Source organism: Triticum aestivum, chromosome 7D, assembly GCF_018294505.1.
Source record: "Triticum aestivum cultivar Chinese Spring chromosome 7D, IWGSC CS RefSeq v2.1, whole genome shotgun sequence".
Classification (NCBI taxonomy): Eukaryota; Viridiplantae; Streptophyta; class Magnoliopsida; order Poales; family Poaceae; genus Triticum; species Triticum aestivum.
In genome coordinates this window covers 512960239-512974501 of record NC_057814.1, presented here as the reverse complement: position 1 = coordinate 512974501, position 14263 = coordinate 512960239, and positions in this window count along the sequence as shown.

Sequence of the window (14263 nt, the reverse complement as noted above, 5' to 3'; positions counted from 1 at the left end):
ACAAAGAATGGAAGTGCATTGAGGATCGTTTTGAGAAGAAATTGAGCTGCTGGAAAGGCAAGTTGATGTCATACGGAGGACGATTAATTCTGATTAATTCGGTACTCACGAGTATGCCCATGTTTCTTCTCTCGTTCTTCGAGGTTCCGGTGGGAGTCCGGAAGAGGCTAGATTTCTATCGATCACGATTTTTTTGGCAGAGTGATGAAGTTAAGCGAAAATACAGACTTGCTAAATGGGACATCATTGTAGGCCGAAAGACCAAGGGGGTCTTGGTATTGAGAATCTGGAAGTGAAGAACAGATGTCTCCTTAGCAAGTGGCTGTTTAAGCTTTCTGTCGAGTCGGAGGCCACTTGGGCTCAGATCTTGCGGAACAAGTACCTTCACTCCAGAACCTTGTCCCAGGTGACAGTGAGCCTGACTGATTCGCCTTTTTGGAAAGGATTGATGAGAGTTAAATCACTCTTTTTCAACAGGACAAGATTCTTAGTTGGAAACGGTACTGCTACGAGGTTTTGGGAGGATACATGGCTAGGGGAGACGCCCCTCGCACTCCAATATCCTTCCTTGTATAACATTGTTCAGCGTAGAGATGTCAACGTTGCAACAGTGATGCAGTCCATTCCGCTTAATATCCAGTTTAGGAGGACGCTAGTGGGGACCCGTTGGGAAGCTTGGCTCCATCTTATTAGAAGATTGATGGATGTTCAGCTATCTCAACGGCCCGATCAGTTGTGCTGGAAATTATCTAAGAATGGCGAATTTTCGGTTAAATCCATGTATTTGGATGTTATCAACTCTAGTGTGATTCCTAGATCGAAACATGTTTGGAAAGTCAAAGTTCCTTTAAAAATCAATTGTTTATGTGGTTTGTGCATAAACAAGTTATTTTAACGAAGGATAATTTAGCAAAACGTAATTGGACAGGATCTACCAGATGTAGTTTCTGCGACCAACACGAATCCATCAAACATCTCTTTCTGGATTGTCCCTTAGCAAAAACCTTGTGGCGGTCGGTCCACATAGCTTTTAACATTACACCACCGAATTCCATCGATACGTTATTTGGGACATGGCTTGATGGGATTAATTTTGATACTGCGAGACACATTCGTGTGGGAGTGTGTGCTTTATTATGGGCAATCTGGAATTGCAGAAATGATTTGGTTTTTAACAGAATAACAAATATTCATTTTTTGCAGGTTATATTCAGGGCCACTGCGTTGATCCGTATGTGGTCACTACTCACTCCGACGGAGGCTAGGGAGCGTTTGGTTACTGTGTCTACCCGATGGGAGATGGTAGCTCGGGGTATTTTCAACCGGTTTGGATGGCGGCCATGTAATAGGATAGGCATGTAGTGCTCTCTTCTTTCTATGCCAGCCGGTTGTGGTTTTCATTTTTCACTGTCCAGCTCTGGTGGAGCCTTTTTACCTTTTTTGTTCGAGACTTGGAGACCTATGTTGGATTTTTTGCTCATTAATAATATTAGCCGTATGCATCATTCAGATGTATAGGCTGGGGCATACCCCCTTTTCAAAAAAAAACAACCGCAATCATCCCATCATCTTGCTAAAGCCAGGCAAGGGCGTGTGGCTACCCAAGCCACGACATCAACCCTTCACCCGTATCATCGACGCCGCGTTTCTCGGAGACACACTCTATGCCATCACACAGGCTGAGAATCTCATCTCCTTCGGCGTCGCCTTTGATAGCAAGGGCATACCCACGGTTACCAGCATTAAGCGCGTCATCACAGGCCCGATCGGTCGGCAATCTTGAGAAAGACAAGGATGCATTGAGAAAGAGAACATGCGACTACATAATCAACGATAGTATGCACTTTGCAGACGATGTTGAGAGACCCCATATTGTTGTGGTGACCATCTGGTACCTGGTCGAATCGCAAGGGAGGCTGCTTATGGTGAGGCGCGAGATGCAACGTCCCTGTGGCCAGGAGGGTTTCACTCGCAAGGTGGAGGTTTTTGAGGTGGACATGAGTGCAAGCACGTGGGTGCCTGTATCGAGTGGGCTACATGGCCGTGCACTGTTTTTGAGTAAATGCTCTAGCAAGTCTTGTTTTGCAGGTGGCGAGATTGAAGAGGATGCTATTTATTTTATCGACAATAGTGAGGTGTTCAACATGAGATCCAAGACTATAAGCCCGGCAGACAAATCTTTCGGCTTTTCCGCTATGTGGGTCTTTTTAACCGGTTCGTTTTAGATCTTAGTTAGTCTATTGTACTGGTTGTCTATATCGATAATCCTAATATAAGAGCAGGTGGAGCATTAGGCCTTGTACAATGCAAGGCGTTTAGTGAGGTACTTAAAGAAATAAATCAGTGATTTTTGAAGCACCGGTGCTTATTTGTAGAGAGCAGACGCTTAATTAGGCGTTTGTCCTGTACAAATAGACATCGATGCTTCAGAAAAAAAAACCCGGTTTACTTTTCTAAATACCTCCCTAAACACCTAACATTGTACATGATTTTAGAAGTGAACGGACGACCACCAACTCAAAACTTTAGTAGTAGAAAACATATTTTCGTCTCTTTTCCCTATGAACGATCGACTGCACTAGTGTATTGTTTACCCACATGATCCTAGTGTATTGTTCTTTCAAATCTCTTATTGAATTTCGTATTGGGCTGGTCTACACAGAAACGGAAAACGACAAACGCTTCATGCCGTGGCATCACTGCTAGCTGATACCGCAAATGGTTTCTTCAACAAAGGCAGAGGTTGGGCGGCAATGGCGAGAAGACTTGGGGTAGGGAAATATATAGTGCACCGGTGCTTGTGGTGCTACCGGTGCACTGGACCTCCGTAGCACACTTTAAAAAGTTTCAAAAAAAAGTAAAAACCATTGAGCACATTCACACAACATCAATGTTTATTGTTGCAAAATTTCAAATCAAAATTTGAAACATTGCTCGAGATACATAAATGACAAATTTAACACTGAATAGTGGTTGGGCTTTAGAATTGGCCCATTATCACATTGATGTCAAATTTGCCTTTTGTATCTCAGGCAATGTTTTTTATTTTGATTTCACATTTTATGACAACAAATATTAATGCTTTGTGAATGTGCTTGTCCGCACACGAACACGTCACCGTGTACCCTCGACGTCGGGGGTGATGCACCGCAACTCACGTCAAAGAGGCCCATCCGGAAGCGCGGTACGCAAGCAATCCGGCGGGTGCTTTTGAGGACACGAAACCCCACACTTCCGGGAGGGACCCCGTCTAGACGCACGGCGACTATGGGCTGCCCTAGGTCGACCTGATAGCTCCTAGGGCCTCGTGGATCGCTGCCCTCCAAGAAGAAGAACGGACGAAGAACGAGAAGAAAGATACAAGTGAGAAGGTAAAAGGTAAAGATAAAAAGTGGTAGATTGATTTGTTGGATTGTGTGTTTTTATTTAATCGGCCGTCACCTCTTACATATATATGAGGCGGCTGGACTTTCCGTACAAGAAAAGGACTCAGATCACGTCCAAAACATCAAAGGTTAACCTAACTTGAACTAGGGGGCCGGAACTTCCGATCGGCCCGAAACTTCCGGGCTAAAATTATATCAAGTAGCCCTCTTGCACCACTCCTGCAGGTCACATATGGCTTCGGATAGCGATGGTCCTAAAAGAAAAGTTGTAGATCTTGCAATGGAGATAAACTCTTCAATTGATTGCTTTATCATCCGAGATCATCTTGAGGTGGAATTCTGGTCCGCAAATCCGCAAATAATGTTGAAATTCCCGTTTTCGGTGTGCACCGCGTGTAAATTTAGCCCGGAACCTCCCCGGCAGTTTTGCCCGGGACTTCCGGGGCAAACTCCTGCAGCACACCATTTTGGCTCTACATTTTGCATACGAATTCCAATTGACACATTTTTTATATCCAAATCGACCGCTTCGACGATACGAAGACAATCTGTGTAAAAACTTTTCTCATATGAGACCGTCTTGGTGGCTTAATTGGCCGAACAATAATCTGAATACAAAATCTTAGTACTTTGGGAATAGTTTCGGCCCTTGTGATGAGATCGGATGGAGATGGCCCGAACTTCAAAGATGCTCACGTCGACAATACGGAACTTTTTCGTGTAGATCACTTCTCCATTTAAGGACATCTTAATTAAGTTCTTGACGGTGCCAAAATCTGGTGTCAACACATGCCCCCCTGTTTTTCGGCAAAACTTGTGTGCTGAAAAATAACTTGCACGAAATTTGTTCTTACCACGATGTCAAGACTCCATCGGCCATTTTGTGCGTGCTTAGAATGATAAGTATATATCGGCCATTTTATTTCTTAGGGCGATAATCGTGTATCGGCCATTTAGATTAGCAACAAAAGTAAAGCTAATCGAACGTATGATGATTTGGTAATATCCTTTCATGATGTAAGAAATTATATTGCATCCATGAATTAAAATAAACCAGTTGAGGAATCTATCCCTAATAATAAAGCATGAATTAAAATTTAAGGACATCTTAATTAAGTTCTTGACGGTGCCAAAATCTGGTGTCAACACATGCCCCCTGTTTTTTGGCAAAACTTGTGTGCTGAAAAATAACTTGCACGAAATTTGTTCTTACCACGATGTCAAGACTCCATCGGCCATTTTGTGCGTGCTTAGGATGATAAGTATATATCGGCCATTTTATTTTTTAGGGCGATAATCGTGTATCGGCCATTTAGATTAGCAACAAAAGTAAAGCTAATCGAACGTATGATGATTTGGTAATACCCTTTCATGATGTAAGAAATTATATTGTATTCATGAATTAAAATAAACCAGTTGAGGAATCTATCCCTAATCTTTCCCATATATATATATATATATATATATATATATATATATATATATATATATATATATGTATATATATATGCACACGCTTTGTCGGGTTCACCGTCACAATACGCTTCTTCCCGTGAATTTACGCTTTCAGTTTTTTTTTTCAACACGTACATATTTTTTCCAAAATCCAAGGTGGTACTAATCATCCGTCCACGTTCGTTTCGTCCGTTGGTGAGTATAAAAAGTTCGTCCGAGCCAGGCCAAGCCCGTGCGCTATGGCCCAATAAATCAGGCCCATCTATCCTGTTTGAAGCAAAAAATGCATGCTTGTTAGAGGATTCGAACAACAAACCTAATGCGTAACAAACAACAGCGAAGCCAACCGAGCTACCTATGTTATTTGTAGAAACCAATGGCTGACTCAGTTTTTAAATAGTCCCACCTCGCGCCCTTACATCAAATCTGCCCAATTTATATACAGCTTTAATTTTCTTGGGTATCAGGAAGTCATCTACTCCCTCCGTTCCTAAATATAAGTCTTTGTAGAGATTCCCCTAGATGGACTACATACGGAGCAAAATGAATGAATCTAAACTTATAATGCATCTATATACATCCGTATGTGGTTCATAGTGGAATCTCTAAAAAGACTTATATTTAGGAACGGAGGGAGTAGAGAACATGGTGAGGTGTGGGTCCCATCTTTCCTAAAAAAGAGAAAGACGGGAAAGTTGGAAGCTCTCCTGTAATAAGAAAGGAAAGGAGGGATGCGGTCCAAAAAAAAGGAAAGGAGGGATTTCGGGGATTGAAATCAAAAAATAGGAAACTGGGAAGTTGTCCCGTCCCGTAATAAGAAGGAAAGGAATTACGGAGAGAAAATAAAGAAGGAAAGGAGGGATTCCGGGAAGAGAAAATAAAGGGAAGGAGAAAAACAGCAACGTGATCAGCTCTCGATCTCCCATCTCCGTGGCCCTTATGGGAAGGGAAGACGGAATAGAGAGAGATTTTTAGTACTCCCTCTGTAAATAAATATAAAAAATGACCTCACAATAGTGTAATATTCAAAGAATTTTAGTACATTCCACATAAAACTATTTGTGTGCATTTTAGTAATTTGCATCGAAAGAATTTCTTTCATGCTTGAGTTCGCCCCCTTAATTTTTTTCGGTCCTCCATCACTGGCTATAGTCCCATGAATGTGTAGTTTTACCCCGACCATAACTCGAGAGAAAATTATGCTACGATTGTTTTTTCTGTGTGGAATGTTTTTTTTTTTGAACACTGTACAGACGCAAGCGCTCATATACACGCGCATACACTCACCCCTATGAACGCACACACGCACACCCTACCCCTATGAGCACCTCTGAAAGACTGAGCTGGCATATCATAATTCAGAAATAAATACGAGCACCAGGATTTGAACCCTGATGGGCTGGGGATACCACAGTCCATCTAATCATCCAACCACAAGTTAGGATTGTTTAAAACCTGCAAAAAAATACTATGTCTAAATCATAATTAAAAATTGTTTATTTATTGTTGTCCATGTACAATATTTTTTTAGAAGTATAATGAAAACAGAGTACCGGTTAAAAATAGGTGATTGATTGTTGTTTTAAAAAAAAGCGACTGTATGCATCTACACGAACCAAACGATGGTATGGCATCGGGCATACACAATGACATGATTGCTATTTTGAAACAAAGGATTTGTCAAACGCACACCTTGAAACGAGATTGTACGCTCGCATGCAATGGTTATAAGGGTCAACGACTCCATTTAATAATATATACAGTCAATTTTTTTTCCTGTTGCATACGGGTTCTTCAAGTTTGACAAAAGTTTCCTTCGTACTTGAATCAAACCTTCTCTATATTTTCATGTCATAGGAGCCGTAGTTTTCAGATCATCTACAAACCTCACACAAGTAAACACTAAATTGCGAGAAGCAAGAAAACCTAACAACTTTTGCAAGTTTGACAAAGTTTTCCCGCAAAAAAATAATAAGAATCTAGATAATTGGGTTTTTACTTTTAGTGAAACAAATTTTCTTTCACAATGTTACAAAAGATGAGAGTAATCTTATTTCTGACGTTTGTTGGAAATGAATACAAAAGGTGGCAAATAGTGGCACGCAGTGCAGGTTTGTTGTTTCTTTCACCCATCACCAAAGCAATAAGATACGGACTCGGAGTCCCCGCTATGTGCGATATAAACTCCGCACTTTTCTCTGTTATATTAGCCAGGAATGGAGAATCTTTTTACAACGCTCCTAATATCATTGGACACGAATAGTGATATGCTACAGTCCATAAACCTAGCCAACATTGGCTCATAGACATTCGTGTTACCACCGTAGTGAATCAAAGACAGTACTAAATGGAATTTACTATTTACGGTATAATGCGATATTTTTTAGGCATCATTAAGCAATTCCAACAAAGACGTGAAGAGATACTCCCAACCAGATAGATATTTTTGTGATTTAAATTCCACATTCCTTCAGTGTAATTCTGAAATTTATTCACATTTTTTTTTGCAATACGGGGTCTTGAGCCGTTGGGTTAGAGTGTGGGTTTTTTCACCCGTTGCAACGCACGGGCATTTGTGCTATAATAATAATAATAATAATAATAATAATAATAATAATAATAATAATAATAATAATAAAGTACGGATTGACTTTGTCGGGTTCACCGTCACAATACGCTTCTTCCCGTGAATTTACGCTTTCAGTTTTTTTTTCAACAAGTCCATATTTTTTCCAAAATCCAAGGTGGTACTAATCATCCGTCCACGTTCGTTTCGTCCGTTGGTGAGTATAAAAAGTTCGTCCGAGCCAGGCCAAGCCCGTGCGCTATGGCCCAATAAATCAGGCCCATCTATCCTGTTTGAAGCAAAAAATGCATGCTTGTTAGAGGATTCGAACAACAAACCTAATGCGTAACAAACAACAGCGAAGCCAACCGAGCTACCTATGTTATTTGTAGAAACCAATGGCCGACATAGTTTTTAAATAGTCCCACCTCGCGCCCTTACATCAAATCTGCCCAATTTATATACAGCTTTAATTTTCTTGGGTATCAGGAAGTCATCTAGAGAACATGGTGAGGTGTGGGTCCCATCTTTCCTAAAAAGAGAAAGACGGGAAAGTTGGAAGCTCTCCTGTAATAAGAAAGGAAAGGAGGGATGCGGTCCAAAAAAAAGGAAAGGAGGGATTTCGGGGATTGAAATCAAAAAATAGGAAACTGGGAAGTTGTCCCGTCCCGTAATAAGAAGGAAAGGAATTACGGAGAGAAATAAAGAAGGAAAGGAGGGATTCCGGGAAGAGAAAATAAAGGGAAGGAGAAAAACAGCAACGTGATCAGCTCTCGATCTCCCATCTCCGTGGCCCTTATGGGAAGGGAAAACAGAATAGAGAGAGATTTTTAGTACTCCCTCTGTAAATAAATATAAAAAATGACCTCACAATAGTGTGATATTCAAAGAATTTTAGTACATTCCACATAAAACTATTTGTGTGCATTTTAGTAATTTGCATCGAAAGAATTTCTTTCATGCTTGAGTTCGCCCCCTTAATTTTTTAGGTCCTCCATCACTGGCTATAGTCCCATGAATGTGTAGTTTTACCCCGACCATAACTCGAGAGAAAATTATGTTACGATTGTTTTTTCTGTGTGGAATGTTTTTTTTAACACTGTACAGACGCAAGCGCTCATATACACGCGCATACACTCACCCCTATGAACGCACACACGCACACCCTATCCCTATAAGCACCTCTGAAAGACTGAGCTGGCATATCATAATTCAGAAATAAATGCGAGCACCAGGATTTGAACCCTGATGGGCTGGGGATACCACAGTCCATCTAATCATCCAACCACAAGTTAGGATTGTTTAAAACCTGCAAAAAAATACTATGTCTAAATCATAATTAAAAATTGTTTATTTATTGTTGTTCATGTACAATATTTTTTTAGAAGTATAATGAAAACAGAGTACCGGTTAAAAATAGGTGATTGATTGTTGTTTTAAAAAAAGCGACTGTATGCATCTACACGAACCAAACGATGGTATGGCATCGGGCATACACAATGACATGATTGCTATTTTGAAACAAAGGATTTATCAAACGCACACCTTGAAACGAGATTGTACGCTCGCATGCAATGGTTATAAGGGTCAACGACTCCATTTAATAATATATACAGTCAATTTTTTTTCCTGTTGCATACGGGTTCTTCAAGTTTGACAAAAGTTTCCTTCGTACTTGAATCAAACCTTCTCTATATTTTCATGTCATAGGAGACGTAGTTTTCAGATCATCTACAAAACTCACACAAGTAAACACTAAATTGCGAGAAGCAAGAAAACCTAACAACTTTTGCAAGTTTGACAAAGTTTTCCCGCAAAAAAATAATAAGAATCTAGATAATTGGGTTTTTACTTTTAGTGAAACAAATTTTCTTTCACAATGTTACAAAAGATGAGAGTAATCTTATTTCTGACGTTTGTTGGAAATGAATACAAAAGGTGGCAAATAGTGGCACGCAGTGCAGGTTTGTTGTTTCTTTCACCCATCACCAAAGCAATAAGATACGGACTCGGAGTCCCCGCTATGTGCGATATAAACTCCGCACTTTTCTCTGTTATATTAGCCAGGAATGGAGAATCTTTTTACAACGCTCCTAATATCATTGGACACGAATAGTGATATGCTACAGTCCATAAACCTAGCCAACATTGGCTCATGGACATTCGTGTTACCACCGTAGTGAATCAAAGACAGTACTAAATGGAATTTACTATTTACGGTATAATGCGATATTTTTTAGGCATCATTAAGCAATTCCAACAAAGACGTGAAGAGATACTCCCAACCAGATAGATATTTTTGTGATTTAAATTCCACATTCCTTCAGTGTAATTCTGAAATTTATTCACAATTTTCTTTTTGCAATACGGGGTCTTGAGCCGTTGGGTTAGAGTGTGGGTTTTTTCACCCGTTGCAACGCACGGGCATTTGTGCTATAATAATAATAATAATAATAATAATAATAATAATAATAATAATAATAATAATAAAAATAAAGCACGGATTGACTTTGTCGGGTTCACCGTCACAATACGCTTCTTCCCGTGAATTTATGCTTTCAGTTTTTTTTCAACACGTCCATATTTTTTCCAAAATCCAAGGTGGTACTAATCATCCATCCACGTTCGTTTCGTCCGTTGGTGAGTATAAAAAGTTCGTCCGAGCCAGGCCAAGCCCATGCGCTATGGCCCAATAAATCAGGCCCATCTATCCTGCTTGAAGCAAAAAATGCATGCTTGTTAGAGGATTCGAACAACAAACCTAATGCGTAACAAACAACAGCGAAGCCAACCGAGCTACCTATGTTATTTGTAGAAACCAATGGCCGACATAGTTTTTAAATAGTCCCACCTCGCGCCCTTACATCAAATCTGCCCAATTTATATACAGCTTTAATTTTCTTGGGTATCAGGAAGTCATCTAGAGAACATGGTGAGGTGTGGGTCCCATCTTTCCTAAAAAAGAGAAAGACGGGAAAGTTGGAAGCTCTCCTGTAATAAGAAAGGAAAGGAGGGATGCGGTCCAAAAAAAAGGAAAGGAGGGATTTCGGGGATTGAAATCAAAAAATAGGAAACTGGGAAGTTGTCCCGTCCCGTAATAAGAAGGAAAGGAATTACGGAGAGAAAATAAAGAAGGAAAGGAGGGATTCCGGGAAGAGAAAATAAAGGAAAGGAGAAAAACAGCAACGTGATCAGCTCTCGATCTCCCATCTCCGTGGCCCTTATGGGAAGGGAAAACAGAATAGAGAGAGATTTTTAGTACTCCCTCTGTAAATAAATATAAAAAATGACCTCACAATAGTGTGATATTCAAAGAATTTTAGTACATTCCACATAAAACTATTTGTGTGCATTTTAGTAATTTGCATCGAAAGAATTTCTTTCATGCTTGAGTTCGCCCCCTTAATTTTTTTCGGTCCTCCATCACTGGCTATAGTCCCATGAATGTGTAGTTTTACCCCGACCATAACTCGAGAGAAAATTATGTTACGATTGTTTTTTCTGTGTGGAATGTTTTTTTTAACACTGTACAGACGCAAGCGCTCATATACACGCGCATACACTCACCCCTATGAACGCACACACGCACACCCTATCCCTATAAGCACCTCTGAAAGACTGAGCTGGCATATCATAATTCAGAAATAAATGCGAGCACCAGGATTTGAACCCTGATGGGCTGGGGATACCACAGTCCATCTAATCATCCAACCACAAGTTAGGATTGTTTAAAACCTGCAAAAAAATACTATGTCTAAATCATAATTAAAAATTGTTTATTTATTGTTGTTCATGTACAATATTTTTTTAGAAGTATAATGAAAACAGAGTACCGGTTAAAAATAGGTGATTGATTGTTGTTTTAAAAAAAAGCGACTGTATGCATCTACACGAACCAAACGATGGTATGGCATCGGGCATACACAATGACATGATTGCTATTTTGAAACAAAGGATTTGTCAAACGCACACCTTGAAACGAGATTGTACGCTCGCATGCAATGGTTATAAGGGTCAACGACTCCATTTAATAATATATACAGTCAATTTATTTTCCTGTTGCATACGGGTTCTTCAAGTTTGACAAAAGTTTCCTTCGTACTTGAATCAAACCTTCTCTATATTTTCATGTCATAGGAGACGTAGTTTTCAGATCATCTACAAACCTCACACAAGTAAACACTAAATTGCGAGAAGCAAGAAAACCTAACAACTTTTGCAAGTTTGACAAAGTTTTCCCGCAAAAAAATAATAAGAATCTAGATAATTGGGTTTTTACTTTTAGTGAAACAAATTTTCTTTCACAATGTTACAAAAGATGAGAGTAATCTTATTTCTGACGTTTGTTGGAAATGAATACAAAAGGTGGCAAATAGTGGCACGCAGTGCAGGTTTGTTGTTTCTTTCACCCATCACCAAAGCAATAAGATACGGACTCGGTGTCCCCGCTATGTGCGATATAAACTCCGCACTTTTCTCTGTTATATTAGCCAGGAATGGAGAATCTTTTTACAACGCTCCTAATATCATTGGACACGAATAGTGATATGCTACAGTCCATAAACCTAGCCAACATTGGCTCATGGACATTCGTGTTACCACCGTAGTGAATCAAAGACAGTACTAAATGGAATTTACTATTTACGGTATAATGCGATATTTTTTAGGCATCATTAAGCAATTCCAACAAAGACGTGAAGAGATACTCCCAACCAGATAGATATTTTTGTGATTTAAATTCCACATTCCTTCAGTGTAATTCTGAAATTTATTCACATTTTTTTTTGCAATACGGGGTCTTGAGCCGTTGGGTTAGAGTGTGGGTTTTTTCACCCGTTGCAACGCACGGGCATTTGTGCTATAATAATAATAATAATAATAATAATAATAATAATAATAATAATAATAATAAAGCACGGATTGACTTTGTCGGGTTCACCGTCACAATACGCTTCTTCCCGTGAATTTACGCTTTCAGTTTTTTTTTCAACACGTCCATATTTTTTCCAAAATCCAAGGTGGTACTAATCATCCGTCCACGTTCGTTTCGTCCGTTGGTGAGTATAAAAAGTTCGTCCGAGCCAGGCCAAGCCCGTGCGCTATGGCCCAATAAATCAGGCCCATCTATCCTGTTTGAAGCAAAAAATGCATGCTTGTTAGAGGATTCGAACAACAAACCTAATGCGTAACAAACAACAGCGAAGCCAACCGAGCTACCTATGTTATTTGTAGAAACCAATGGCCGACATAGTTTTTAAATAGTCCCACCTCGCGCCCTTACATCAAATCTGCCCAATTTATATACAGCTTTAATTTTCTTGGGTATCAGGAAGTCATCTAGAGAACATGGTGAGGTGTGGGTCCCATCTTTCCTAAAAAAGAGAAAGACGGGAAAGTTGGAAGCTCTCCTGTAATAAGAAAGGAAAGGAGGGATGCGGTCCAAAAAAAAGGAAAGGAGGGATTTCGGGGATTGAAATCAAAAAATAGGAAACTGGGAAGTTGTCCCGTCCCGTAATAAGAAGGAAAGGAATTACGGAGAGAAAATAAAGAAGGAAAGGAGGGATTCCGGGAAGAGAAAATAAAGGAAAGGAGAAAAACAGCAACGTGATCAGCTCTCGATCTCCCATCTCCGTGGCCCTTATGGGAAGGGAAAACAGAATAGAGAGAGATTTTTAGTACTCCCTCTGTAAATAAATATAAAAAATGACCTCACAATAGTGTGATATTCAAAGAATTTTAGTACATTCCACATAAAACTATTTGTGTGCATTTTAGTATTTTGCATCGAAAGAATTTCTTTCATGCTTGAGTTCGCCCCCTTAATTTTTTTGGTCCTCCATCACTGGCTATAGTCCCATGAATGTGTAGTTTTACCCCGACCATAACTCGAGAGAAAATTATGTTACGATTGTTTTTTCTGTGTGGAATGTTTTTTTAACACTGTACAGACGCAAGCGCTCATATACACGCGCATACACTCACCCCTATGAACGCACACACGCACATCCTACCCCTATAAGCACCTCTGAAAGACTGAGCTGGCATATCATAATTCAGAAATAAATGCGAGCACCAGGATTTGAACCCTGATGGGCTGGGGATACCACAGTCCATCTAATCATCCAACCACAAGTTAGGATTGTTTAAAACCTGCAAAAAAATACTATGTCTAAATCATAATTAAAAATTGTTTATTTATTGTTGTTCATGTACAATATTTTTTTAGAAGTATAATGAAAACAGAGTACCGGTTAAAAATAGGTGATTGATTGTTGTTTTAAAAAAAAGCGACTGTATGCATCTACACGAACCAAACGATGGTATGGCATCGGGCATACACAATGACATGATTGCTATTTTGAAACAAAGGATTTGTCAAACGCACACCTTGAAACGAGATTGTACGCTCGCATGCAATGGTTATAAGGGTCAACGACTCCATTTAATAATATATACAGTCAATTTTTTTTCCTGTTGCATACGGGTTCTTCAAGTTTGACAAAAGTTTCCTTCGTACTTGAATCAAACCTTCTCTATATTTTCATGTCATAGGAGCCGTAGTTCTCAGATCATCTACAAACCTCACACAAGTAAACACTAAATTGCGAGAAGCAAGAAAACCTAACAACTTTTGCAAGTTTGACAAAGTTTTCCCGCAAAAAAATAATAAGAATCTAGATAATTAGGTTTTTACTTTTAGTGAAACAAATTTTCTTTCACAATGTTACAAAAGATGAGAGTAATCTTATTTCTGACGTTTGTTGGAAATGAATACAAAAGGTGGCAAATAGTGGCACGCAGTGCAGGTTTGTTGTTTCTTTCACCCATCACCAAAGCAATAAGATACGGACTCGGA